The sequence below is a fragment of the Mustelus asterias genome, chromosome 4 (genome assembly GCF_964213995.1).
Source record: "Mustelus asterias chromosome 4, sMusAst1.hap1.1, whole genome shotgun sequence".
Lineage (NCBI taxonomy): Eukaryota > Metazoa > Chordata > Chondrichthyes > Carcharhiniformes > Triakidae > Mustelus > Mustelus asterias.
In genome coordinates, this window is record NC_135804.1 from 49,033,785 (window position 1) to 49,040,390 (window position 6,606).

The 6,606-nt window shown below is 43.7% G+C and overlaps 1 protein-coding gene across 1 annotated transcript in view; it reads right to left on the reverse strand.

Annotated features, from left to right (window-relative positions):
• The window catches only part of gfod2 (glucose-fructose oxidoreductase domain containing 2), a 47,418-nt gene extending 41,151 nt beyond the window's left edge, over positions 1-6,267 (reverse strand). Inside the window, exon 1 of the mRNA XM_078210967.1 lies at positions 5,940-6,267. The gene's annotated coding sequence lies outside the window, so the exon portion shown is untranslated. The remainder of the gene's footprint in view (positions 1-5,939) is intronic.
• Between the last annotated feature and the right edge of the window lie 339 nt (positions 6,268-6,606).

Here is a 6,606-nt window from a genome sequence, read left to right on the forward strand (position 1 = left end):
TCAGCCACAAGGGCAATGAGCAGACCAAGTGATTTCGCTGCCTTATTGACCAGGAAATTTTCAGGAAGAACAACGAAAAAAATCATTTCACTAGGAAGTTGCAAAGTAGGGTGAAAAAATTGAAATGTATTCAAATCATTACTTTGCAGGGTGGGATATCAATGAACAAGGAAACATGCAGAGCAGATTTAGTACAGGCCAGGATATGTGCCATAGTGTTTTGAATGTGATCAATGCTAGTGTGTTGGACTTAACTGAGCTTGAATGAGAGAAAAGGCATGGATGTGGAATTCAGTGATGGTAAGGGATGGATAGAGGCGTGTGATGTTACACAGATGGAAACAGACAGCTTTTCTGAAGAGCAGGGTGTGGACTTTGAAGTCAAGATTAGAGTAAAAGGAGCAAGTTTTCTGGATTTGGATGAATGATCCTTATATTCAAGTTAAATCATGGCAAACTTTGAAACTGAATTCAATAAATCTGGTAAATTGTTGACCACAAAGCGGCCTTATTGATGTAAAAAAAACGGAGTCACCAATGACTTTCAAGGAACATAACCTGCCATTTGCACCTAACCTGATCTACATAGATACCTACGGCATCAACTTCTTCTCAGCATGGCACCTGAAGAGAGAGTCTACAAATGGCACCAGCCCCACACAACGTGCTTTATTTGATACCCTCAGGACAGAGAGAAGCAATAAATGCTGCATTAGCAGTGTCAAACTGAACAAGATTAAAGTTGCACATCAGGTCAAGTCCAAGTAGGCAGCTGGAAGAAAGTGTGGAAGCTCAACCTCCTCGTCAGGTCCCCCGCATCACAGATGCCAGTGTTCAGCCAATTTAATTGACTCCATTGGATCTATTATTGTCACATGTACCGAGAAACAGTGAAAAGTATTGTTTCATATGCTATCCATACAAATCAAACCACACATAGCTCAAACCACACATGGCGTCATCTTGAAACATGGATATGGTCAATGTGATTTAAGAAAGACTAAAGATACCAGATACAGCAAAGACTATGGGCCCTGACAATGTTGTGGCAACTGAAGTGAAAGGGCTCCAGAACTGACCGCGCCCCCAGCTTAACTCTCCCAGTACAGCTACAACACGTCTACTTGGCAATGTGGAAAACTGTCCAGGTATGTCCGGTCCACAAAAAGCAGGACAATTCCAACCTGGTCAACTACTATCCCATCAGTCTACTTTCGGTCATTAGCTAAATGATGAAAGGTGTCGTTGAAAGTCCAATCAAGTGGCACCTACTCAGCAATACTTAATGCTCACTGACACTCAGTGTGGGCTCCATTCGGCTCCCAAACTCTTGTTGGAGGTGTCTTCTTAGCCCCAGGACATTGCTGTAAGAGCTCGAGGATAGTGTCCTAGGCCCAATCGTCTTCATCTACTTCATCAATGAACTTCCCTCCATCGTTAAAGGTCAGAAGTGGGGATGTTTGCTGATCTTTGCACAATGTTCAGCACCATTCGTGACTCCTCGGATATTGAAGTATTCTGAATCCAACAAAACCTGGACAATATTCAGGCTAAGGCTGATAAATGGCAAGTAACATTCACACCACACAAGTGCCAGGCAATGACCATCTCCCAATGACATTACCATCACTGAATTCCTCTTATCAATATCCTGAGGGTTGCCACTGACCAGAAACAGAACTGGATCAGCCACATAAATACTGTGGGTATAAGAGCAAATCTGTGGCACATAACCCACCTCCTGACTCCCAAAATCTTGTCAACCATCTACAAGGCACAAGTCAGGGGTGTGATAGAGCACTTTCCACATGCCTGGATGAGTGCAGCTCCAACAACGCTCAAGAAGCATAACCATTCAGGACAAAGCAACTCACTTGACTGGCAACCCATCCACCACTTTCAACATTCACTCCCTCAACCACCAATGCATAGTGGGAGGAGTGTGTACCTTCTACAAGATGCGCTGCAGCAACTCACCAAGGGTCAAAACAACAGCACCTTCCAAACCTGTGATGTTCATCACCTAAAGAGTAAGGGCAGCACATGCATGAAGACACCTCCACCTGAAAGTTCCTCTCGAAGCCACACACCACCAACTTGGAACTATATTACCATTCTTGCATCATCACTAAGTCAGAATCCTGGAACTCCCTTCTTAACAGCACTTTTTAATAATTATCACAAATGCTATCGGATTTTAGTTCACCCACTCACCCATAGCTGATCTCTTTCTCCATTGCACTTTCCTCACTATTGCCCACTTCTATAATTGCATGTAAAGATTGTTAACTACTTATTTTACTGAGAACCTAAGGTTCTAGCTACTAACAACCAGGGAAGTGTCATGGTTGCTCTAAGGAAGCTGGTCAATGAGCAAGAGGGGTACAGAAAGCTTGAGAAATCCTCCTGCAGGAAAATGCTTCAATAACATACAGTTATGCTACTGCTATAGCAAGTCAAAACACTTATTCTGTTTCTACTATAAATACAGAAAATGTAATCAGTGCAATGTGAACAGTTTTCTTTGGAGTGTATCCTTTCAAATGCAATAACATTAAAATATGTACAACTGAAAATTAAGCTTCCATCTGTAAGCAAGTGGATGAGATTCCTCTGATCTAGCCAGCTGTAGATTATAAAAGCTGTAACAATTTGATAGTCAACCAAAAATATCTGTAAATCCATTACAAATTAAATTAGATAATTTGCTTCATTACTAAATCAGCCACTATTGACATTTCACTTAAATGTCACTTGCATTTGTATAGCACCTTTAACACAGTAAAATGTTTCAAGATGCATCACAGGAACACTAAACAAAATTTGACACAGACACATAACAGAGACAGGTGACTAAAGCATGGTCAAAGAGGCAGTAGATTTTAAGAAATATCTTAAAGGAGGACAGAAAGGTAAAAATGCAGAGAGGGAGTGATTGTCAAAGACCAGGGCCCAAGCAGTTAAAGACACAGCCACTAATGCTGGAGCAAATAAAATCAGGGATGCGGATTTAGAGGGGTGCACATTCGCTGAGGGTTGTCAGGGAAGAGAAGATCGGAGAGACAGGCAGGGCAAAGCATGGAAGGGTCTGCAATAAGGATAAGAATAGTAAAGGTGTTACAGGACCATGAGCTAACATTAGTCAGCAAACATGGCTAATGGAACACAGGAATAGGAGTAGGCAATTTAGCCACTCATTCCACCATTTAGTATCATGGCTGATCTGCAACCTACCTCCAAATACATCTGCCAGTGGCCTTTATCCCCCAATATCAATGGCGTTCCAAGTTTATATACTCCAATCCTCTTGCAATAAAGGGCAACATGGAGTTTGCCGTCCTAATTACTTGCTGTACCTGTGTGCTAAATTTGTGTTTCAGATATGAGGATACCCATATACTGTGAGATTCTGTAGTCTCTGCATTTAAATAATATTCTGCTCTTCTATTCTTCCTACCCATTTGGATAACTACTGGCTCCCCTTTATCTACCCCGTATGCTATGTCCTCAAAAGAACTCTAATAAATTTGTCAAATACAATTTACCTTCCACAATATCATACTGACTCTGCCTCATTGTATGATGGTGTTCTAAATGGCCTGCCATTGCTTCCTTAATAATTGATTCCAGCATTTTTTGAGTGACAGCTGTTGGGCTAACTGGCTTTATGTATCCGGCTTTCTGTCTCCCTCCTCTCTTGATTAGGGATGTTACATTTGCAGTTTTTCAATCCACCGGGGCACTTCCAGAATCTAGAGAAATTTGGAAAATTACAATCAACGCATCCACTATCTCTACAACCATTTCTGTTAGGATCCTGGGACACAGGCCATCAAGGGACTTGTCAGCATTTACTGTGTTATAGGTTTACCCCTTCCTTTTGCCCCGATTTTCTACTACTAAGTATCCTCCACTGTCAGCGCAGGTACAAAGTATTTGTTCAAAGTCTCTGCCATCTCCGTTTCATTCTCTAAGAGAGCACAATTTATTGCTACTGTCTTCCTTTTTACACAGTAAGAGTTTTCACAACACCAGGTTAAACGCCGGCATCTCCACATCATGACTTCCTTTTTACATACTTGTAAAAGCTCTTGCTGTCTGTTTTTATATTTCTTACTAGTTTCTTTTCAATCCAATTTCTTCCTCTATATTTTGATGAGATCCAAATTTTTCTAATCTGCTAGCCTACCAATAATCTTTGCAACATCATATATATGCCTTTTCCTACATTGCAACAATGACTACACTTCAAAAGTGCTTCACTGACTTTAAAGCATCTTTAAAGTACTCTGAGACACCTGTTGGTCATGAAAAGTGCTATAAAAATGTAGACAGTCCCTTTCTTATTTTTAATTACCCTAATACATTGAGCAACGAAAGGGGCATGTATTAAAAAGATGATTTTATCATTAGGACCACTCACAACCAAATCAGCACAAAAAACATTTTCCTTCTTCATGTGTGTATTTATTTGTTTATGAGTTAATATTTAATTACACCCATCAATAGTGCATTATGCTTAGAATGAATAATTCTAGGTAACAGGAGCACCAACTAATCAGTGTTGGGGGAGTGGAGAAAAAGAAGAATGTATGAGGAAGAAAAGTTAAATTAGACTAATGAACCATTAATATTTCTGAATAAATTATTGTAACAGTATTGTTACAGTTACAGTACTGTAATAATTGATAAAAGGGAAAGCACTTCAACTTCACCACTCAAATAAAAGCAAAATACTGCAGATACTGCAAATCTGAAATAAAAAGAGAAATAGCCTCTCCAACTATATACTTCATTACTTTTCTACCTCTCTCCATTTCTGTAGAAGGGTCATATGGACCTGAAACATTAACTCTTTCTCTCTCTCCACAGATGCTGCCAAACCTGCTGAGTTTATCCAGCATTTTATTTTAATTTTACCACTCACGTAATTTACATCTAGCATTACTTAAAAGTGAATTGATCTATGTGATTTGAAAGGTTGCTTCAGCATCTTCGTTAGAAAATAAATGTCACACTGAATTGTAAGTACTTGCACAAGCAAGACATTCTGTCCCTGACAAAAATATTACAGCAGCGTAGCTATGATCTTCCACACCCACAACAGACAACACTCAATTAATCTAAACATACGAGGGAATAAAATTCAGACTGACGATCGTCCTAGATGGTTAACTGTGATAAGAACACCTCGTGATAGAAAATCATGAAAAAATATAATTTACCACTCTAAGTACGTAAATGTATTCCCGAGAAGCACCACAAAGCCACATATATTTCTATTCTATGAAGCTCTAAATCTTGCCCAATACATATTAACCACAAAAAAATCCCCACCATGGCACTACAAATGAACGGCATCGCCAACTCATTCCTTAGCCTACACGCTTCCTCAGCAAGTTGGATTAAAAATCCCATTCCTGATTGCAACAGTGACAATAAAAACGTAGCCGGTAGCCTGGGTTGAAGCAGTTACTGATCCTCCAAGCCCACAGCCGGAGTGTTAACTCCATAAGGTGTCAGCATCACTGCTCTTCTCAGTGAGGTGATCGTGAACGCGAGCCCGGAGTGGCTGTGTGTCTAACAAAGCAGCCTGCCCAGAATCCCAGCCCCGGTCTGCACCCCCGAGCCCCAGCCCAGACCCCGAGCCCAGACCCCCAGCCCCAGACCAGACCCCGAGCCCCAGACCCCGAGCCCCAGCCCAGACCCCGAAGCCCGAGACCCCGACCCCCAGACCCGGACCCCGAGCCCCAGACCCCGAGCCCCAGACCCCGAGCCCCAGCCCAGACCCCGAAGCCCGAGACCCCGACCCCCAGACCCGGACCCCAGACCCGGACCCCGAGCCCCAACCTCGCTTCCCCACCCCCCAAACAAAAGGTTCGCCCACGGGCAGGTTTGGTTCACGCGTTCCGATCACCGCGGTAACGGCGGGGCCTTGCCTGCTCTCTCCGCCACCAGCAGCACGTTGAAGCCGACTAAGCGCTCCTTCCTATCCCAAACCTAATCGTTCACACGGGCCGCCGGTGAATCAGTGCGATCGTAGCCGCTGCCTCGGGTTCATCCCCTGCTCGCAGCTCCGCCCTCAGCTCGGTCGGATGGCGGCGGATCCGCAGGCACCGAGGGATCAATCAGTCTGAGGTGACCGAGCCTCCACACTCGCCGCTCCTGCTGCCATAGGGACGCCGCGGTCGGGGCCGCTCGAGCAGCTCAACACCGGCTCTCGCGCCGCTGAGCCCTCCACACCTACTGACTGCAGTGCGCAAGCGCGGCCAGGACCCGCCCACCGCGCCGGCGTTACTCAATCAGCCGGCGCTGAGCCATCATACACTGCGCATGCGCTTTCTTCATCCCCGCCGAGCCATCGGACAAGAGCTGACCAAGGGTCACCTGGACTCCAAATGTTTGGCTCTATTCTCTCCCCACAGATGCTGTCAGACCTGCTGTGATTTTCCAGCATTTTCTGTTTCTGTTGTTGAATAAAATGCAGAAGTTGAGCAACATGAGATAGCAAGTCTGCAAACATCTGCGGATAGATCAGTGACCAGTTCTTTGGATCAGGGTTTTTAGGAACTAATCGAAAAACTGTTTGCTGCAAATACCTCAACA